The sequence below is a fragment of the Podarcis pityusensis genome, assembly GCF_964106645.2.
Source record: "Podarcis pityusensis genome assembly, chromosome: 12".
NCBI lineage: Eukaryota > Metazoa > Chordata > Lepidosauria > Squamata > Lacertidae > Podarcis > Podarcis pityusensis.
The window spans coordinates 3454693-3478191 of NC_138037.1; the positions used below are offsets into that span (position 1 = coordinate 3454693).

Genomic DNA, 23499 nt, shown 5'->3' on the forward strand with positions numbered 1-23499 from the left:
AATCATTAGCTTCGTTGCAGGGCTCTCCGCAAGTCAGTTTTGGGTAAAAGGGAGAGGTTCCAAGGCCTCCCCCAGCCCTTATCAGGTAAGCAATTTTTCTTTCCTCCCAAGGATTTCTCTCTAGTCACATTCTTTTCCTTTAGGGAGTTATACTCACTCGGCTGCATTAAAAGTTCACAGCAGGTTTCCTTCAGCTTTTTAATGACCTCTCCCGCCTTTGGTTGTACAAAGTGCAAAGCGGTGCAGGCTGCCTGTTGTTGGAGCTTAATAAGACCTAAAAGGTTAGAACATAGTTTAAATGTGGCAACTATCTCCTTATGGGAGAAAGCTCCCCTTTTCCTCTCTTGGCCTGGAGCCAAGGGTTCATCTTAGTGGTGCTGTTGTTAAGATGGCATTGATAGAGACAAGAAGAAGACAAGATGGTTGCCAGCCTGTGGTTCTGATTCTTTTTACTTCTTGAGAGGCCATGCCCATCTCAAGTTACACATAAGAAGTTTCGTCTCAGTCCTGGAAAGCAGGAAGTTCCGGCTGGAGGACTGAGACAACCTTCATGTCTACTCTACCAATGTTGTGTTGGACTGCACCTGATTCTTACATCCCACAGAATCCGCCAAGCCCATTCCCTTCGCTGTGGATTCGCTAGATAGTAGATAGGGACAGTGGGAATCTCGTTCATCCATTCATGTGCGCCACTAATTAGATGATGAGGCATTTGGCTATTTTTTCCCTTGTCATCGGGGTGCCACGCCCCTCAGAAATTGCATCTGGTTATCCGCAGACTTATGAATTATTTTCTAGCAGTCCTGTGCTATTACCTGGGGAATTTCCTGGGCGCTCACATCCCAGCACCGAGGGAGGCTGTTGTTTTGTTAAAGATAGAATGTGCATAAATGCCTCCGATCACCACTCGTGACGAGAGAACCCTAAGGTCTTGCTTCCGGACAATACCCCAGGCTAACAGGTCCTCTGCCGAGAGATCACTCCACGCCCCTCTGCAGGAGCACTGTGCAGATGTGGTGCTAAGGTCATCCACTTGGTAGCACTCTTTAACCATCTCCAGGAGACTGTTGATACCTGCGTAGTATTGGACTTTCTGGCGCCTGTTCACCCACCACTTGGGCGTCGATAATTCAAGCGGTCCGTCCAATACTCGCCACTATATCAGGTTTCCTCAAACTGTCGGATGTTCTGAAGTGAGGCTCCAAATCCACATGGTACCCCTGTCTCCTAAGTCCTTTCGCGATGTACCTTACTACAGCATCATGTAGTCTCGCCACATGAGACCTGTAGCAGACTTGGAGAACTTGGTTCAAAGTTTAGGGCATCTGGCACCCGCCACGACATAGCTCTCCGTTCCCTGGCCAAGCGGGACCTGGTAGGAAGCGCATTAATACACTTCCTAATGGAGTTTCGATAGTCCTTGTCCGACAGGAACTTTGTGTAGACCCAGTTATGCTGGCTATGAGTTTTTCCAGACTCCTTCAATGCGCAACCATCCACCGATTGGTACAGGAGACTGGCCCATCGACGATCTTGAACTTGAGATGTAAAAAGGCTATTTCCCCTCTTCCTTTCTACCAGAGAGAGCTCCCACCTCAGAAAGGTCCCAGATGTAGACTGCTCCGTCCTTAATAGTCAGTATTATCCAAGGCAACAATGCTATGTCAATATAAACTCTTTATATAATCAATACAGAACACTGAACAATATGAAATGTATGAACTATGCACTCTCTGCAAAACCAAATAAACAGAAATCTTATAAATTTCTGAATGTCACAAAATGTGCACTCTTGATGGATTCTCTTGAAAACGTAGAACCAAATAAACATAAGTCTTATAAGTCCCTGAATGTCTTTGTAGACTATGCAAGTCTCTGAAAGAAGCAATGGGCCAGATTCTTATCTGGTGAAAACAAGCTGTAAAGCTTTGTTTTATGTCGTCCAATGCTGCTGAAGTGGTCCGCAAACAGACGTAGTGAACAGTGATTCTGGATATACCCACTGTTTCGTGGAATTCTTCTTCAGCACAGCAGAAGGATACAGAAATGCTTCATAAAACCATCTATGTGGTGAATGGAATTGTATGACACCAATTGCTATGGAGCAGTGGTCATAAATAGTCCTTAATAGTGGCAGTCGTAAGAGCTTATCCCTACAAAGTCTTGGCATCATCCAGCGCATCACTGAAATTTCTAGGCCTCCGTCGCTGACCTTAGTGTGCAAATACGCCACAGGCGTACTATCCAGGAGACCTAGCCACTTTCTCACTGCTGACCTCACACAGCGGTCTACTCTGTTGAGAAGCCCCACCGTGGTAGAGCCCATTGAGAGCTGGTGGTATAGCAACTAACCAAACATTTTAACCCCTATGTTGCAAACAATAGTCAGTAATATCCGAGGCAACATAATGACCAAATACAACGATACGATATCAATATACACTCTTTATATAATATGAAATATATGAAACCACATAAACAGAAAACTTATGAATCTCTGAAAGTCACAAAATATGCAGTCTTAATGGATTCTATTGAAAACATAAAACCAAATAAACATAACTCTCTTGAAGGTATTTGAAGACTATGCAAGTCTCTGAAAGAAGCAATGTATCAGATTTTTATCTGGTGGAAAAAGGCTGTACAGCTTTGTTTATGGCATCCCACGCTGCCGAAGTAGATCGCAAACAGACGTTGTGAACAGTGATTCCAGATATACCCACTATTTTGTGGAATTCTTCTTCAGCACAGCAGAAGGATACAGAAATGCTTCATAAACCCATCTATAGGGTGAATGGTAAAGTATAACAACAATTGCTATGGAGCAGTGGTCATAAAGTTATGACTGTTGAGTAGCCCCAAAGTGGTAGAGACCATTGAGAGCTGGTGGTATAGTGATGGCAGGAGGACAGAACGAAAGCCAAACATTGGTTGCTGAGGTTTCAAGGGAGCTGTGCTGTGCTGGTCCCGGGGGAGGGGTGTTACCGTGCGGCGTGGTCTAAGTCCGGTCATAGGTCGAGGGTAAGGAGGCTGTCTGTCAGGGGCGAAGCGAGGTCCAAAGCGAGGAGTCGGGCGTGGTCATGAGCTCAGGAGAGCAGGTCAGGGTGCCGGCAGGAACAGGTTACCAACGATGTTGCTCCCACAACCTGGGACTGGGCTGGCTGGCCTTTATCTCCTCTGAGGCATAGGGCGGCCCCAGTCCACAGGTGACTCGCCTCTCCTGGCCTTAAGATGAGCACTCCTCCTGCGGTAACTTAGTTCCCTCCACGTCTCTTCCCTGAGCCTCTGCAGCTCAGGAGAGGCTGGAGGGTTACCGGACCCAGAGGCAACCTCAGCTTCCTCTGAGGGGCTGAGAGTGGAGCACCTGCAGGCAATGGGTCCTCCATCACCTCCGGAGCCAGAGCAGATTCAGCTGGTGTCTGCTCCTGAGGATCCGGCACAGGTGAGGGCCCTTCAGGTTCAAGCCCCAGCCCCGGCTCAGCCGGTCCTGGAGGCAGGGACTCCTGTGCAGGCTGGGATTCCTCAGGTTCAGCCTCTGAATCCAATTCCCAGGCCATCACATTTGCCAATGGTGTCCAGTAGCTCCTTAAGATGGTCTAGAGGCTGAGTTGCCATTCGTCCATCTGGCGTGAAGGTAGCGCAGGTCCAGGTAGCGCCACTGGTCTGACCACTTCAGAGCTTGCAATGGTCTGCTGTTACAGGTGAATACCTGCCGCGGGTTCACCACCGTTCTATTCTCCCTGGGAACATTCTCCAGGGATACTGTCAAGCTCTTTCCGGAGCTTACAGTGAGGCCACATAGTGCTAGATGTCCACCCACTATGTCGATGGTAGTTTGTAGCCCTACTGGTGTAGATGCCCCCAGTACCAGATCGCCAGCAAAGGCTACGCCGTTCCCTGACACGCCCTCTCCCAGGTCAGTCCCTACCTGCTTCAGTATCTTCCAAAGGAGGCGGTCCATAATCATGTAAAATATACAGGGTGACATTGGGTCACCCTGCTTCGCCCCACACCTGGGGTGAAATTCCTGGGAGGTCGTGCCACCACACGAAAGTATGGTGGTACTCCAGTCATAAACATCACTTATGTAGTATGTCATCGCGTCAGGGATCCCCATCATTTGAAGGGTTTCCTTGATGGTATTATGGGCCACAGAGTCGAATGCTTTTGCCACATCCAGGGAGGCCATATACAACAGTTCAGACTGTTGCTTATGATATCGAAGTACCATATCCCGGCTGAAGATGTTTTTGGAACACCCATCGAATTGCTGGAAGGCCCATTGTCTTGGGTCTAGATTGACATCCCTAGTCAATCGCGCAGCCAGGACCTTATGGAAGACTCTAGTCAATACCAGGGAGACAGTTATTGGGCGGAGGTCTCCCATATATATTTTTCTTATCAATAAATTTTTATTATTTTTCTCAACACAGTTTTATACAATACATCAAACCACATATATACTTTTAGCTCTGCCGAGCTTGTGACTTCCCTCCTTCCCTTCAACAGGTATCCCTTATTCCTTTAAATCGTGTATTTTAACACTAAACCTCTTATCTATTGCACTGTAGGAGTTATTTCAATCCTGCCAGTGTTTTTAAAGTATAACAATTATCCTTTAAGTACAGCGTAAATTTACTCCAACTTTCTATGAATCTCTGGTCGTCCTAATCTCAAATCCTGCCTGTCAGCTTGGCTAACTCCGCATAGTTCATCATTTTCGTCTGCCACTCCACAGTGGTAGGAATTTCTTGTAATTTCCAATTTGGGGCCAGCATGTTTCTTGCCGCTGCTGTGGCGTACATAAACAGTCTTTGGTCCGATTTCTTAATCCCTTTCCCCATCAAACCCAGCAAGAAGGCTTCTGTATTTTTTGGGAAAGGTATATTTAAATATTTTCTTAAGTTCATGATAAATCATCTCCCCAAAATTCTTAACTTTATCACAAATCCACCACATGTGGTAAAAGTCTCCATCAGCCTCCTTGCATTTCCAACATTTGTTATCCCTCATCCTATACACTTTACAGGTGTTAGATGCCTCCTATAAATCATCTTCATCAAATTTTCTTTTAAGGCTGTACATGCAGTACATTTTATACTTACATTCCATAATTTACACCAAGCATTCAATTCAATATTGTGCCCAAAATCTATTGCCCATTTTATCATTGCTTCTTTCACTTCTTCATCTTTTGTAAACCGTTCTAATAACAAATCGTACATCTTGGGTAATGTTTTACCTCTGCCTTCTATTAAATCTATTTGAAATCTTGATTTTTTAAAATATTCGAACCCGGTTTTCCTTTTATCATCATTCAATATATCATTCACCTGATGGTATTGCAACCAACCTGTAAACAAACCTTCAATTTGGTCATATGGCGGAAGTCTCCCAGATCTTGGGGATGTTCGTTCTTTCTTTCTTTTTAAATAATTTTTATTGAGTGATTTTATGTTACAAAAAACAATACAACCATACTACCACTAAATATAAGTAAGAAATAAAAATTACATACATCAATATTTAGTTTGTTTAGTTTGTTTAGTTTGTTATTTACCGTCTTATTTCCTCCCAAACATTCCATACAAAAACACACATATGTGCAGACACCCACACACCCACACAGAAAATGATAATAATGAAAGTAAATATTTTTCCCCTTTTATCTTCCAAAATATTTTCAACTTTGACTTCCTGTCAAGTCCCTTTGCATATATTTTATCTTACAATCGAATGTACACGAAACAATAAACCTTTCTATATAAATTTTCCACTACATTCTGAAATCATAATAAATCCTTAATTGTTATCCACCTCCTTTTAGTTTCTTTATCACTCGAATGCTAGCACAGAGTCAAAACTATTATTGTATTTTTTGAACATATCTTCTATAACCATCTCATTTTCCCGCAAATTTTTGCTTTGAGTTTCCTCTGAGTTTACTAGTCAGTTGCGCCGTCTCCACCAATTCCTGTAATTTGATTTGCCAATCTGTTATTTTTGGAGCCTCGTGATCTTTCCATCCCTTGGCCACAAGTATTCAAGCTGCTGCGGTTGCATACAAGAATACCTCTTAGATTTTTTGGGATCTCTTTATCTAAAATACTTAATAGAAATGCCTCCGGTTTTTTAGTAAAAGTTATCCCCATCATCTTTTTTAATTCATCGTATATTTCCCCCCCAAAAATCTTAATCTTTTCACACGTCCACCACATGTGAATCATGTCACCGTTATTTCCTCCACATCGCCAACAAGCATCCGCCAAATTTTTATACATTCTTGATCATCTGGAAGGAGTGAGGTACCACCTATAAGCCATTTTCATTATGCTCTCTCTTATATTATATTATGTATAATATAAGAGGGCATGTTCCTTCCTGGGGATCGGAGTTGTTCGAGCCCCCAGCAAAGACTGGGGGCATTCCCCGCATACCATTATCAGGTTGCCTCTCCAGCACACCGAGGCAGCTTCTTCACCTGCTCCACGGTCATTCCGTCTGGTCCTGGCGCTGTTGAGGCTGATGCTAAGGCTCTCTTAATCTCAGCAGCCGTCATGGGTTCCCATGGTGATGTTATTACATGCCCGGTGAGCAATCCAGAGCCCTGGTCATCAGCTTCTCGCAGTGTGGAAAGAGGTTCGCACTGTTCTCTTTTTCTGAAATTTTTAAATTAATTTTCCAAAAGCATCACTTTTTCCAAAAGCATCCATTCTCCGGCAATCAGCCTTCTTTATGGTCCAGCTCTCACTTCCATACATCACTACTGGGAAAACCAGAGCTTGAACTATACGAACCGTTGTTGGAAAGGTGATGTCTCTGCTTTTAAAGATGCCGTCTAGGTACTCTTTATTTAATGAGTAGAGAATTATAAGGCAAAATTGATTAACAGGAACCACAATGTCCCTGCCCCCCCATTGGCTAGCTGTCAAAATCCAGCCCTTCTGATTGGTCGGCTGCCGGTAGTATGCAAATACAAAGTTCATTCATCATAACGGACAGAGTTCATATACATAGGGACAAAGAGACAGGGTTTTCGTTTATTAGAAAAGTGTGTATGTTGTGTTTGTACAAATTTGACGGAAAGCTTTCTGGAATCATTCTGCTCTGCTATGAGAGAGTGGAAGGGGGAAAGCAAAGAAACAGCTCTCAAACAAGTGCCCCCCCATGCCAATTCCATAACAGTTCCAAAAATTTAAATTGAAAAATAAAACAAGTTTCTGTCTGCATAAGGCGTTTCTGAATGTTCTCTCTCCTGTGAGGGTATTCAATATATTTATACAACACCGTAAATTTGAAGTCCAGCTTCCCTCCATGGTTTTCCCAAAAGTACCTTACCAAAGGGGCTTCTAAAGACTGTTCTTTAATTCTTGAAATATGCTCTATTATTCTCACTCAGATTCTCCTAGTGGTACACCCTTCATTTGCCTTATTGAATTCACATTTAATTATAAATAGACCACGTTTATTGTGGAACAGGTTTGAGGGGAAAGGTTTTCTCTCTTGGGAATTTCAACCTCTTTAGAATTTAATGAAAGGCCACACACCCTGAAGTCATTTAAAGTGCCCGACTATGATCGGTTTAAGTCAGGAAAGAGGATATCTGATCTAGTCAATATCTCCTCAGTGTTTTTATTTATGGTAAATCCTATTTTAAGCAGTACTTTGCACCCCCGGAACAGAGGCAATGATGGGCCAAAACTTATAAATAAGTGTGCTGGTCCCGAGGGTTAACTGTGCGGCAAGGTCCGAGTCCAGTCCGAGGTCAAGGGTGCGGTATGGAGGCTGTCCGTCAAAGCTGAAGCTGGGTCCAAGGCAGGGAGTCGGGTGAGGTCAGGAACTCTGGCAGAAGAGCAGGACAGGGTTCAGGCAGGAACAGGCTGCCAACAATGTTGCTCCAGCAACCTGGGACTGGGGCTGGCTGGCTTTTACCTGCCCCGAGGCCTAGGGCGGCCCCGATCCTCTGATGACTCGCCTCTCCTGGCCTGGAGGCAAGCACTCCTCCTGGGGGAACTTAGTTCCCTCTGCCTTTCTGTCCTGAGCCTCTGCAGCTCAGGAGAGGCTGGAGGGTTACCGGACCCAGAGGCAACCTCCTCTTCCCCTGACGGGGCTGAGAGTGGAGCACCTGCAGGCAATGGGTCCTCCATCACCTCCGGAGCCAGAGCAGATTCAGCTGGTGCCTGCACCTGAGGATCCAGCACAGGTGAGGACCCTTCAGGCTCATGCCCCAGCCCCGGCTCAGCTGGTCCTGGAGGCGGGGACTCCTGTGCAGGCTGGGATTCCTCAGGTTCAGCCTCTGAGTCCGAATCCCAGGCCATCACCCCAAGTTTTTTTTATTGCGTAACTAAATTTGGAATATTTCAGAGAAATTGCCCATGATTCCTGTGAAAGGTCTTTTCATTGGAATTTAAACAACTCTTCCCGTCTCACTAAAGAGACTCGCAGTGGGGCTGCTGCGATAGTAAATCTAGGGTAACCCCTCTCTTTTCAAAAGTATGGTCAGATTTTTGGACACTTCTTGGGATTCAGTTTCTAAACTGCAATTTCTTTTTAGCCTTTGATATTGGCTATAGGGCAAGCTTTTCTTCCTTTTAAAAAATTTATTTATTTGGTTTTTCAGATACAAATGCTACAGTCACATATCTAACATACAACATAAAAACAAGATTCCAAGGAATCTCCCAGACTTTTCCTCCTTCCCTTTGTGGGGTCCTGTTGTTACTCTTTTCCTCCTGTGTCTTCTATGACAATCCAAATCTTTTATCTCTCCGTTGTGTCCAAAATTCACCATTCAAGTGATATTCTAATCCTACTAACGATTTTAACTGTTTATATTGAGAAGGACAAATAAAACGGCTCCTCTCCCTTAAGGGAGGCGAAGGAGCCTGTCTGGCAAATCTCTAGGTCTCCCAACGGTCAGAGAAAAACAGAACAACCAAAGCCAGGGCCGTCTTACCCATAGAGGCTAGTGGCGCAGGGCGCCATGTTTTGGAGGGTGGCAGGGAAGAGGCAGAGGCTGGACGTGGCGCCTCCTGGCATCAGCTCGCCGCCCTCGCCCGCCTCCGCCATGCCGTGCCGAAGCAGCGTCGCGCCCGGAGCCTCCATCTGCCGTGGCCACCGTGCCACGAAGCGGCCAGCTGAGCCGGGAGGCGCCGTGTCCAGCCTCCACCTCTTCCCCACCAGAGGAGCTGCCCTCCAGCTGCTGCCTGCCTCCTCCAGCCCCGCCGGCAGCGCCATCCTCGACAACAGGTGGGGGTGGCAGAGGGAGCTTTGCACCCTGGCACCGGATATGCTTAAGACGGCCCTGACCAAAGCAAATGATGGAGCAAAGCGGCTGAGATGCCTAATCCTTTACTACGAGTGTCAAATGCTGTTGTGGTTGCTCGAGAGTAACTAGGCAAAACTCCGGCCTGTCTTTTACTGGCTTTATTCTTGGTGCAAACTATTTACAGTGAAGAGCGTCGTAAGTTCATGTCCGGCTCAATCGCTAGCAGAATCCGGGAGTGGTCGGTTTTTGTGCCTCCCCCAGCATAAAAGTCGCATCACCCCCAGCCTTTTCCGCCCCTCCCTGCACCGAAGACTACTGCGCAGAATGGGCACTGGCAAGGGCGCGCTTCCTGCCTCTCTGGTTTGCTCAGGCTCAGTGTTAAGGCTCTCCCTAGCATCCTCTGGCCCTCTTCTCCACTGGAGGTGGGGCTTTCCTCCTCACTGGAAGAGGAACTGCTTTGCAAGATTTTCAGAGGCTCCCTATAATAATAATAATAATAATTTATTATTTATTATTTTTACTTCCGGGGGCGGCGCGAACGGCAATGGCGGTCCTCTTCTGAACGGGAGAGGAGGCTCCGCAGGCAACGGGTCGTCCGCTACGGCGAAGCGGAGACCCACTCTGGAAAACCCCAGGCGGCAAGAGCCTGGGGTCTTGAGGCTCGGTGGGCGCCTTGAGCGACCCTCCAAGTGCAGAAGGAACCCCGTAAGGGGCTCCGGAGCACGGAGGGGGGTTGCGGCGCTGTGAGCTGTTTCACAGCCTGAGGAGCGAAGCCGCGCTGCTACTGTCGGTGAGCGCTGATCCCTTTTCCTGCTAAATTACGGATTCGGACGAAAAAGCAACTAACTTGTGAGTAAAAGACTGAATCACTCGAATTTGAGACTTTAAAAGGGAAATTTAAATTGGCTTGAACTTGGCTGAGAGCGGAGAGACGTGGAAGCAGGAAGTCCGTCTCCCGCAGCCATTGAACTTGAAAAAAGCAATCAGCTGGAGGAGTGGAGGCTGAAAGAAAGAGACTCTAAGTTTTACAGATCTAAGCATCTATTGAACTTGCATCTTAAAGTAAAGACTTTAAGTTAAAGATTTGGGATTTTTATTTGCACTTGACTTTCCTCCTCTTATTGGATTACAAATTAGAAGGTGAAACCCAGAGTCAGGAGCTGCCTGAGCACTAAGGGAGCTGTCAGCACTGCAGATTTGGATACTGTATATTGGAACTTGAAACAATCTGAGGGTATTGAGACCTTTTAAATTTGAAACATTCTTTTTGGAGATAAATAAGCACTGTCTGCAACAAAGTGACCATTTATAAACTCTGCTAAACATTTGTATTTGAAGGTTCTTGGACATTAAATTAGACTCTGAAAGACAGATTAAGCTCCCTCTAGAGGATTGGATTATAACAGTGATTTTACATGCACTTTTTACTTTCGATTCCCTTGCTGTTTGCTTGCTCTGGACCTTTCCATTCCCATGGGAACAACTCAGTGTGACCTTGACTGACAGATAACGTTGGAATGAGTGGCACAAGAAAAAGAGGGAGAGCTAAACAAACAACTCTAACAACTCTAACCTCAGCCTCACAGACACGTAGATCATCTGTGCCTACTTTGCCCTCAGAAGTGGAGGGAGAGGGCGAAGCAGAGCAGTTACAACTGGAAGATATGGCCTCAGGAGCATCTGTTTCTGTACTAGACAAAATTTTTGAAAAATTGGAAGCTTTGGACAAGAAAGCAGATGCGCAATCAGCAAAGATTGATAAAAACACAGAATGTCTAAATAAATTAACCACACAAGTGGTACAGAATGCACAAGCAATTGGACAGTTAACGGAGGCCTCAGCAGAAAATCGGAAATTGACTGAGGACACCAGACAAAGATTTGAAAATTTAGAGCAAGAGGTAAGACCACTCACTAAACAAGTCGGGGAACACCAGATTTATCTCTCGATGATAGAACTGCGAAACCGTGAGAACAACTTAAGGATTAGATCACTACAAGAGGCAGAAGAAGGACATCTAACTGAGTTTTTGACCAAAGAATTCTCCAAGTTCTGGAACTTGGAAGAAAAGGACTTTAAAATCGTGTCAGCCTTCAGACTTGGAAGATTTATAAAGAAGGAGAGGCCCAGAGACTGTTTGATAACATTGAGATCAAAGGAGGAAAGGGATAAGATTTTGGGACTACATTTTGTAAAATCACTGGAGGTGTTGGATAGAAGAATTGAAATTTATAAAGATATCCCAAGATTACTGCTTGACCTTAGAGCCGCCTATTCTGAACTTGTCAAACTACTAAGGAGCAACGCAATTCCATTCAGGTGGGAATTTCCCCAAGGAATATCTTTTACCTTTAGAGGGAGAAAGGTTAAAGTAAGAACACTGGAAGAGAGAGACAAATTCTTGTCTACATACGGAGAGGACCTTCAAAAAGGAATTGAACTACCTTCTGGGCCTGAGGCAACGCCAGTACCAACATCAGCATCTGTGGAACCTGAAGATCCTGAGAAGATACCACCCCTTGAAAAATAACCAGATAGTTCAGGATGTCTCTGCAACTGTTGAGCTGGAATATTAATGGTTGTAACATTCCGGAAAAAAGGAAGAAAATATTTCATATATTAAAAAAAGAACAATTGGACATTATTTGTTTACAAGAAACACATGTGACGAGGCTCCACAGAAAAGTATTAATAAATAAAAGATTGGGCCAGGAATTTGTATCGTCCGACAAAGTTAAGAAGAGAGGTGTGGTGATATATGCAAAAGAGAGCCTGTCACCTAAATTCCTATTTAAAGATGAACATGGAAGAATTTTGGCTATTGAGATACAACATCAAGGTGAGAAACTGCTGATATTAGGAATCTATGCACCTAATGAAGGGAAATCGGAATTCTACAAGAAGTTGCAGGAGACAATGCTGGACTACCTAGACTACAACAACATCATAATGATGGGAGATATGAATGGAGTCGTATCAACTAACATGGACAAGTCACAAAGTCAAAATGTTACAAAAGACGGCAGACTACCTAAAACCTTTTTTGAAATGACTGACAATATGGATTTGATTGACATTTGGAGGACAAAGAACCCACTAGGAAGAGAGGGAACATTCTTTTCTGAAGCCCAACTGACCTGGACAAGAATCGACCAAATATGGATCTCCAGAGGCCTGGCACCTAAGGTCAGAAAAGTGGAAATCTGCCCAAAGACCTGCTCCGACCATAATGCAGTAAAGATGGATATGACACTATTACCAACTGGATCCTTCAGATGGAAGATGAATGACAATTTGTTTAGAGATCAGGAAATTACCAAGAAGGCCCAAAAAGTTCTGAAGGACTATTTTGAGATAAATATGAATAATATGGTGGAAAAAAGAATAATCTGGGACGCAAGTAAAGCTGTAATGAGGGGATTCTTGATACAACAGAATGCAGTAAAGAAAAGAACACAAAATGAGAAGAAAGATAAGATCTTGGAAAAAATAAAAGAATTAGAGAAGAAATTAAGAGTGAATCCGAAGTCACAGCCAACTCTGAGAGAAATTAAACTTTATCAAACACAATATTCTAAATTGATAAATCAGGAAATTGAATGGAAGGTTAAATTAATGAAACAAAAAACGTTTGAGTCGGCGAATAAATGTGGAAAACTGCTAGCTTGGCAGCTGAAGAGAAGACAAAGATTAAATACTGTTACAAACTTAGAGGTTAATGGAAAAAACATCCAGAATCCAGTGGACATTAGGAAGTGTTTCCAGAGATACTTCAAAAAATTATACACCCAAGGGCCGCAAGATGATGCTGAGATTAAACAATTTTTGGTAAAAAATGGACTATCCAAATTGTCACAAGAAAATAGGACAATCCTGAATTCTAAAATAACACGACAGGAGATCGAACAAGCTATCCAGAACATGCAACTTGGCAAATCTCCAGGACCAGATGGGCTGACCTCCAAGTATTATAAGACATTAAAAGACTATTTGATACAACCTTTGATGGAGGTCAGCAATGAAATTATGGAGGGGAAGAGGGCACCGGAGTCGTGGAAGGAAGCGTTTATCACATTAATACCAAAGTCGGAAGCAGAAAAGACACAACTTAAGAACTACCGTCCCATCTCTCTTTTAAATGTGGATTACAAAATATTTGCAGACATTCTGGCAATTAGATTTAAAAAAGTTTTAAATGAAGTAATTCATAAGGACCAGGCCGGCTTTCTCCCAGGAAGACATCTGTTTGCTAATACAAGGAACATTATTGACATTTTGGAACTTTTGCAAACAGACATAAATACAAAAGCAGTCTTAATTTTTATAGACGCGGAGAAGGCCTTTGACAATATCTCTTGGAAATTTATGATGGGAAATTTAAAAGAGATGGGAGTGGGACGGGGTTTTGAGAATGGGATTGGGGCGATATATTCAGAACAGAAAGCTAAACTGATAGTTAATAATGTGGTTACAGAAGAGTTTAAAATTGAAAAAGGGACACGACAAGGTTGCCCTATTTCCCCTTTGTTATTTATTTCGGTTCTGGAAGTGCTATTAAACATGATTAGAGAGGATCGGTTGGTGGAAGGAATTCAGGTCGGTCAGAAACAATATAAATTAAAAGCTTTTGCAGATGACCTGGTTTTGACCCTGCAGAAGCCAGAGCCCAGTACGAAAAGAGTATTACAACTGATTAATGATTTTGGTCGGGTGGCTGGATTTAAACTAAACAAACAGAAAACTAAGGTTTTGGGGAAAAATTTGACTGATACAGAGTCAGAACGGTTTCAGAATGAGACGGAACTTAATGTGGTTAAAAAAGTAAAATACCTAGGGGTGAACATAACAGCAAAAAATCTAAGTTTATTTAAGGACAATTATGAAAAATGCTGGACAGAAATTAAGAGAGACCTAGATAGTTGGTCAAAATTGAAACTTTCTTTGTTAGGCCGAATTGCTGCTATCAAGATGAATGTATTGCCAAGGATGTTGTTTTTATTTCAAACACTTCAGGTCTTGGACAAAACGGGGTGCTTTCAGAAGTGGCAGAGAGACATTTCAAAGTTTGTCTGGCAGGGCAAAAAGCCCAGAATTAAGTTTAAGATTTTAACTGATGCAAAACAAAGAGGGGGCTTTGCCCTGCCAGACTTAAAGTTGTATTATGAAGCAGCAGCGTTCTGCTGGCTAAAAGACTGGCTACTTCTTGAGGACACTGATGTGTTAGATCTGGAAGGGTTTAACAATGCTTTTGGATGGCATGCATATTTATGGTATGACAAGGTTAAAGCAAATAAGGCCTTTAAGAACCATATTGTCAGAAAATCATTGTTTAATGTCTGGACAAAATATAAAGACTTGCTGGAAAACAAAACACCAAGGTGGCTTTCACCTTTGGAAGCCAAGGCCCGAAAAAGACCCAATATGGAGGCTAAATGGCCAAAATATTGGGAAATATTAGAAAAGGATGGAGACAATTGGAAATTGCAGAGTTTGGAGAAAATGAAAGACAAAGTGCGAGATTGGTTACATTACGCTCAGATTAAAGAAGTTTTTAAAAATGATAAGAAACTTGGGTTCCAGGTGGAGAAATCGAAACTAGAAACAGAATTGTTAGAACCAAAGATTAAGGTACTTTCAAGGATGTATAACTTGCTGTTGAAATGGAATACACAAGATGAAACGGTTAAATCGGCTATGATAAGGTGGGCACAGGACATTGGGCATAATATTATGTTTGAGGACTGGGAGAGGTTGTGGAGCAATGGATTGAAATTTACTGCATGTAACGCTCTGAAAGAAAATGTAATGAAAATGATTTATAGATGGTATATGACCCCAGTCAAACTTGCCAAAATTTACCACCTGTCTGATAATAAGTGTTGGAAATGCAAAGAATGTGAGGGAACGTTCTTCCACCTCTGGTGGACTTGCCCTAAAGTGAAGGCGTTCTGGGAAATGATCTATAATGAACTCAAAAAGGTATTTAAATATACCTTCACTAAGAAACCAGAGGCTTTCCTTTTGGGTATTGTCGGCCAAGGGGTGGCAAAGAAGGACCAGACATTTTTTATGTATGCAACAACAGCAGCAAGGATACTTCTCGCAAAACACTGGAAAACTCAAGATCTACCCACACTGGAAGAATGGCAGATACAACTGATAGACTACATGGAACTGGCTGAAATGACCGGCAGAATCCGTGACCTGGGAGAAGAGAGGATTGAGGAGGACTGGAAGAAATTTAAGAACTATTTACAAAAGTATTGTAATTTGAGTGAATGCTAAACAAGACGCTAGATCAAAATAACTGAGCACCACTAAATTTAGAAGTTTTTAAGAAAATAAGTAAGACTGTGAAATTTAGCTCCTTCTGAGAATTATAAGATTGTGAAATATAGAAGGGATATAAGAATTTAAATAAGATGATAAATTGCTGACAAAACGTTACAACGATGAAAGTGGGAGCGGGAGATGTGAGGAAGTCCAAAGAAAATGTGAAAATATGTTAAGATCAATGTTACATTGTTTACTATGTTTATTTTTACTGTAAAACTTAATAAATTGCTTTAAAAAAAAAAAAAAATTTATTATTTATACCCAACCCATCTGGCTAGTTTCCCCAGCCACTCTGGGCAGCTCCCAATCAAGTGTTAAAAACAATACAGCATTAAATATTAAAAACTTCCCTAAACAGGGCTGCCTTCAGATGTTTTTTAAAGATAAGATAGCTGCTTATTTCCTTGACATCTGAAGGGAGGGCGTGCCACAGGGCGGGTGCCACTACCGAGAAGGCCCTCTGTCTGGTTCCCTGTAACCTCACTTCTCACAATGAGGGAACCACCAGAAGGCCCTCGGAGCTGGACCTCAGTGTCTGGGCGGAACGATGGGGGTGGAGACGCTCCTTCAGGGATACAGGACTGAGGCCGTTTAGGGCTTTCAAGGTCAGCACCAACACTTTGAATTGCACTTGGAAACGTACTGGGAGCCAATGTAGGTTTTTCAAGACTGGTGTTATGTGGTCTCGGCGGCCACTCCCAGTCACCAGTCTAGCTGCTGCATTCTGGATTAATTGCAGTTTCCGGGTCACCTTCAAAGGTAGCCCCATGCAAGATTTTTGGAGGCTCCCTATAACACAACTGCCCTTCCATCTCCCGCCTCTGAGCTGATGGCAGTTCCCTGACAACGAGGTATAGACTGCTGCTGCAGGGTTCCGACCAATCTCAGAAAGGAGGAAGGCGAGAACCCCAAGCGAAAGGAAAACCATACTTTTGCACATTTATAGACAGCTTTTCAACAATTTAATGACGGACTCTGGTACCAGATATGTTGCTCTTGGAGACAGATATTTGGGGAGGGGAGCATAAAACATAAACTGAACAGTGGAGAACGCAAAAGAGATTGCCCATTCAAAGAGAGACTTAAATTCCATCAGAAATCTGGGCTTAAAATATTCACTACACAAAAGAGAGAGATGTTCCGGTTATTGTGTCAAGGTACGACATCTACCTTCCATTTCATTTTCATTTTCAAGGACCAAGAGAACTCAAACACCGACAGGAAATAATGCCACAGAGACGGGCACGATAACAAACATAATAAAATGGACACAGAGGCACTAGCGTGGTCTACAAGTCCTGGTCAGCTGCTTGGAAAACTACAGGACTATATGGGGACCACTCTGCCTTATTTCAAAGCCCCTTGCTGGAATCAACTCCCCCCCCCCCCCAAAAAAAGCAACTGGGTGGTGATTATGTACTGCACAACAGGACGTCTGCAAAGGGCCCGAGGAGATTCTTGTTGAAAATGCAGCGGATCCACACTAGGTAGTTTGTGAAGGGCTTGATGTTGTCCGAAAAGGTGTGGTTCTGATAGGACAAGGTGTAAGGCACGTACGTGTTTTCCCCTTGCTCCTGTATCCACACTTCGTATTTCACTTCCCTGACCTTCAGGTACTTCAGGTTCCAAGGGATTTGCCAGGACACAGAGAGTTTGGCTTCGCTGGCGCCCTGGACAGAGGTCTGGCACTTGGCACCTCTGACTTTGCCCGGGTAGAGGCCATTGGTCCATGCCTGCCTCTTAGGCCCAGGCTTCGTCTTCACGGTCTGCCTGACCGCCTGGATCAGGGAAGCAATGTTGACTTCCGTGTCCTGGTAGATGCGGAAAAGCCACTCCGGGTTCCGGCAGCAGAGGTGCCGGGGAACCTCGCTGCTTGCCAAGATACGGTCCTGCTCCGCCTTGTCTAAGTGGGCGATTCCTCCTTGATCCCAGGGCCTGTCTGGATAAGCGACCGTGTTCTCCTTCTCGGTGTTCTGCCAGGCGACGTACTGGAGGTCCATGCCAGGAAGGGCACACAACGTTTTGTAAGGTGTGTAGTGCTCAGGGTTTATGGCGTACGGGAAAAGCTCCACCACAGTGGCTCCCCTGGGAAGGAAGAGGGACATTGCGAGCTGCGCTCCGTGCATGCTGACTAGCATGGAGGCGTTGCTGATCAGGCGCACGATATCCGAGAATGCGTGGTCTTCGATGGAAACGGTAATGGTTTTCATCTGGAATTCCTGGGCGAGCGTCAGAATGAGTTCCGCCTCGTTGAGGATTATCCTGTTTATGGTTCGGCTGAATACCACAATATATTCTTCGCTGGGTGTCCCTTCCAAGCTTACATTGAACTTCTCTGTCATGAATTTGGCAAACTGGCGGATCTCGTTCCCGGAGACCAGGATGTTGGCTTTCGGCCCCTGCGGCTGGACAAACCCGTACTGGTACCACGTGGTGATTTTGGACAGTCCCACGTACGACTTGGTGAAGCAGAGAAGGCGGCCCAGAGTCTTAAGCTGCTCTCTTAACAGCGGCTGCTTGCTGCTCAACAGTTTGTACAGCTCAAAATGCAAGCCTTCGCTAAAGCCTTCCATGAAAAACAATCTGGCCTCCTGGTCCAAATCTGGGAACTGCTGCATGGTGTAGAAGATCGGGAGGAGATCATCGTGAAAAACATGCATCAGGTTGTCCGGGTTGAATCGGTTCAGGATCAGGGCCACATCAGGGACAAACACTGGCTTTGGCATAAATTTAAGGGACGCGGCTGGCAGTTCCACGAAGTTGAAGTACTGTGTGTTGTGGTCTTCCACCGAGGAGAGATCAAGTAGGGCAGGCTGGAATCTCCTGGAGCCCAAGTTGGGGAGCATGACCGAGGAGTTGCTGTGGAAGAAGATGAATTCTTCCGCCTCTGTGGAATAGCAGAGGGATTCAAAGCGGCAGATCCGATCCGTGTGGATCTTGCCGGCGCACACCATCCTGGTGCCATCTTGCAGCAGGTCTTGAAGAGCAGCCTGGTAGTCAATGCGGACCTGAGAGAGCTGTTGCGTCTGGCGAGTGAGGAGCAACTCCTCTTCCAAGACGGAGACGTGGTCTTGCAGCTTGACGTATTTCCACAGCACAGCCGCAAGGACGCACACTAGCAAGGCATTAAACACGGACGCTATGTTCATTCTGGAGCCAAGTCTTATCAGGCGGGCAGGTGGCGGACCCAAAGGAAGAGGGAGGCATCATCAGTGCTCTTCAACATTGTGGAACGAGATCTAAAATAAGAGGGAGGAGAGAGAGAAAGACAGAGAAAAATAAAATTCAAGTTTTGTAATGTTCCTGTAGTCAGTCAGTCAGTCAGTTTTATTGCACATAGCCAAAGGCCCACAATGTACACAGAATCATTCAACAATTAAAAGAAAATACGCTGGATGAATACAAAAAAACTTAAAACATTTACATTATCAAGACATTACCTACTCTAAACGGAGCTATAAAAATACCTTAATATACAGGTTAAGACATTAAACAATAAAATTTATAGGCTAAAATCACCACATGGCCAATAATATCTTAAAAAATAATGTTAATTAATACAATGTGCAATTATATTTGGAGTTTGGTGATAAAGATAGACTATACCTTGATGTAGATAGGGTCAAATAAATTCATCTCCTTTACATTTGGTGGCTATCTTGGCTATATAATTTTTCTAGCGGCAGTTGCAAAGAGTGGTACACGCCAGGTCACATACTTATCTATGTCTGCGAGGAGATATAAAATCATGTCAGAGGGGTTTGCTTTATTTATTCAGCCATTCTTCTTTGGTTGGAACGTAATTTCCTTTCCAATTATTGGCTATTAACATTCTCACTGCTACATACTGATTTCTTATTCTTAGTGAGAGGAATTTTGCTACAGCCATTGTAATAGTATGTATCTTATCCTCAAGCAGAACCTTAACGTAAAAGGAGTCAGCAATTCCAGGTTTTTCTATTAATATTGGTTTGATTAGGTGCTGTCTAACCTGTAGGCAGGTGGCGCTGTGGGTTAAACCACAGAGCCTAGGGCTTGCCGATCAGAAGGTCAGTGGTTCAAATCCCCTCGACAGGGTGAGCTCCCGTTGCTCGGTCCCTGCTCCTGCCAACCTAGCATTTCGAAAGCACACCAAAAAGTGTGAGTAGATAAATAGGTACCGCTCTGGAGGGAAGGTAAACGGCGTTTCCGTGCGCTGCTCTATTTCGCCAGAAGTGACTTAGTCATGCTGGCCACATGACCCAGAAGCTGCACGCCGGCTCCCTCAGCCAATAAAGCAAGATGAGCGCCGCAACCCCAGAGTCGGCCATGACTAAACCTAATGGTCAGGGGTCCCTTTACCTTTTTAACCTGTTTATAGAGACTACAGTATAATAAGATGTGTTTCATGCATTCAACATCCTGGGACGCCAGACACTTCCATTTAACATTTCAGATGGGGAAACATTCAAATCTTGTTTCAGACAAGGGTCTTTCTGAACCCGAGCTAAAGATGTCATGGACTGAATCTGGAATATTTGCGTACAGAATGTATGCTGCTATAGCCATCCCAAACAGCCAGAAGTCATACAGGACAATAAATACAGATGTGTGTTTTTTATTTCATTACTTCACAGTGACATTATGAGGGGTGTGCTGTAAATGACAGCATATCGGAATCCCAACATCTTGCATACGTACACAAATACTATGCACCGACATAGGTACATGCCCATCTGTATCTGTCCACAGGCTTAGGGTGTTCAGAGGATGCAATGGTTTAAAAAATAGGAAAGCAGTGGTCCCTAGTGGCTAGTTATAGGCTGTATATCTCTTAAGTAGATATTTGTTACCGTTTATCCCATATTTTGGTGCTGGAGGAGACTCTTGAGAGTCCCATGGACTGCAAGAAGATCAGACCTCTCCATTCTGAAGGAAATCAGCCCTGAGTGCTCACTGGAAGGACAGATCCTGAAGCTGAGGCTCCAGTACTTTGGCCACCTCGTGAGAAGAGAAGACTCCCTGGAAAAGACCCTGATGTTGGGAAAGATGGAGGGCACAAGGAGAAGGGGACGACAGAGGACGAGATGGTTGGACAGTGTTGTCGAAGCTACAAACATGAGTTTGACCGAACTGCGGGAGGCAGTGGAAGACAGGAGTGCCTGGCGTGCTCTGGTCCAGGGGGTCACGATGAGGCGGACACGACTAAACGACTAAACAACAACCACAACATCCCATATTTGCTTTTAATGTTTAATAGGTTATTGTATTTTAGTGTTTTGTTGGAAGCCGCCCAGAGTGGCTGGGGGGACCCAGCCAGATGGGTGGGGTAGAAATAATAAATTTATTATTATTATTATTATTATTATTATTATTATTATTATCACCACTACCTGGAAAATACTGCAATATACACAGATTTAGACCATATTTTACCCAATTAAAAGGACTGGGTGTTAAGAGCCAAGTCAAATTTCAGATTCAGTGAAGGAAGGAAGAAACCCTACCGGTGTTAAGATATGCATACTAATTTTCCTTCCCTGTTTCAGGAGCAGTTCTCAAACACTGACGTTTCTATGCACGACAGGTAAAATCCATCTATCAGAGAGAAAAGGAACCCTTTTATAATTCAGCAGCCCCCTAAAACTTATCCCATTCCCACGCCTGCCGTGATCAATTGTGCATTTATCCTTCGTGAAACACTTACCGCGTAAACTGTGCTATTCCCTGCACAGCTCATCTAGCCCAGATGCAATACCGGAGCGTAGCAAGCACTGTAGATCTCTCTCTTTCCAAAAAAATAAATCAATCAGGACTTTGCACTCAAATCAGGATCTTGCAATCCCCGGCTGCTTTGTAATGCCATCAAAACAACAGCTTAATAAGAACAGAGGAGGATTTATTTGTATGTCCAGAATGACAGTCTAGAGATAAGCGTTCGATTCCAGAACTCTGGCATAAGTGGCGTTGATCAGGCAAGCGATCCCGTTGCCACTGGCCGCCCCCGAAACCTGTAACCCCCTCTACCAGCTAGGCGCCAAGCCTCTCCCTTCCCCTGCCATGGAAGATGTTGCTGTTTTGGCCTAACAGTTCGAAAGCACGTCAAAGTGCAAGTAGATAAATAGGTACCGCTCTGGCGGGAAGGTAAATGGCGTTTCCGTGCGCTGCTCTGGTTTGCCAGAAGCGGCTTAGTCATGCTGGCCACATGACCCGGAAGCTGTACGCCGGCTCCCTCGGCCAATAAAGCGAGATGAGCGCCGCAACCCCAGAGTCAGCTACGACTGGACCTAATGGTCAGGGGTCCATTTACCTGAATAATAGGGACACGGGTGGCGCTGTGGGTTAAACCACAGAGCCTAGGACTTGCCGATCAGAAGGTCAGCGGTTCGAATCCCCGCGACGGGGTGAGCTCCCGTTGCTCAGTCCCTGCTCCTGCCCACCTAGCAGTTCGAAAGCACACCAGCGCAAGTAGATTAATAGGTGCCGCTCTGGAGGGAAGGTAAACGGCGTTTCCGTGCGCTGCTCTGGTTCGTCAGACGCGGCTTAGTCCTGCTGGCCACATGACCCAGAAGCTGTACGCCGGCTCCCTCGGCCAGTAAATCGAGATGAGCGCCGCAACCCCAGAGTCGGCCACGACTGGACCTAATGGTCAGGGGTCCCTTTACCTTTAGGGCACTGCAGCAGTCCTCTTCTCCTGGCCTCAGAAGCGCATTCTCTGTGCAACTTTTTCAGCGCAGAAGCTTGAAGGAATCAAAGCAAAAGGGTCCCCTCTGCCTGTCTCGGTTTTGCTCATGCAGGAAAAGGCAGGTGCATGCAACTGGGGGTCCTTGCATGCGCTCCACGGTTTACAGTCCTTGCTTTTTCATCAGCCACAGATCCCCAGCAGGACACAAACTTGCTCATGCTCAGTGCTAGCATGGCTGAGCAAGCCATTCTGACAGCAGCCCAGATGCATGCTGGGGGTTGTAGTTCCCCTTACCCTCCATATGTTTGCCTGGTGTTATCCAGAGAGGGAGGAAGAAAAATACACAAGCGAAGGCAATATCTTGTTGATGGACAATTCAGTTTCCAATTTCGGCTGAGTGGCTGCAGGTGTGTTCTTTTAATCCTGTTTGGTTGTTTTTGTTTTGAACTTTTGGCCACACTATGCATAATTACTCTTTAATGAAATCCCCTCTATTCAAGATTGGATCCAAAAGCTGACAGAATATGCCGAATTAGATGGTCTATCAGAATAAATAAGGAATAAATCAAAACAGGAATTTGTTTCAAAGAGGGAGGTTTTCAAAGAATATTTGAAAAATAAATATAGCAGTTTAAATTCTGTTGCAGCATTCGAGGAACTTCAGTAATAGTTGCAAGGTAGATATAAGAAATTAGATATATTAAGAAAAGGTTTAATTATGATAAAAGTGTGTATTGGCAATAAGTAATAGGAAATCGAAATATGGAATAGACAGGAGGTTGGGGTCTTTAGTGTTAAGACCAATATATGTTTTATCGATTGTTAAGAAAATTATGTGTCTATGGTGATTCCTGTGTGTAATTTGGTATTTGTGTTTTTTCTTTTTTCTTGTTGTAGCAGGAAACCGCCCCCATCATTCAGTTTGTACAAACTTCACACACACACACACTCTCACACACTACATACGCTACGCTTCTGTTATAAATTCATAGAAAATCAACCATACATCGGATTTGCACTGTCCCACTTTTATTTTACTCCATGAAGGAAGGACTACAAAATGGGGAAGGTTTGATACAGGCCAGCCATAATCCCTTGAACATCCCAGCACATCCACAGGTGCCCTGCCCAGTTGCTATGCCAAACCCTGATGGTCCTAGACAGAAGACAATCAAGATCACAAAGAACTTGCATATGGGAGTGGATTCAGCATGGACTGGAACAAAGGAC

General features: G+C 44.4%; 1 long non-coding RNA gene and 1 pseudogene across 6 annotated transcripts in view; one reads left to right on the plus strand and one right to left on the minus strand.

Annotated features, from left to right (window-relative positions):
* The window catches only part of LOC308459232, a 216915-nt gene that overhangs the window by 45245 nt on the left and 148171 nt on the right, over positions 1 to 23499 (plus strand). The window lies entirely within an intron of this gene.
* On the minus strand, positions 16536 to 22497 carry LOC308459068 (protein O-linked-mannose beta-1,4-N-acetylglucosaminyltransferase 2 pseudogene; annotated as a pseudogene). Of its 5 annotated transcripts, none has more exons than XR_013991489.1 (4): positions 22250 to 22497; positions 21292 to 21372; positions 19212 to 19333; positions 16536 to 18844 (listed from the first exon to the last, which is right to left on the minus strand). The product of XR_013991489.1 is annotated as a protein O-linked-mannose beta-1,4-N-acetylglucosaminyltransferase 2 pseudogene (transcript). The 5 variants fall into 5 exon arrangements; XR_013991492.1 differs by having other exon boundaries at positions 21292 to 21461; XR_013991491.1 differs by lacking the exon at positions 19212 to 19333 and having other exon boundaries at positions 21292 to 21461.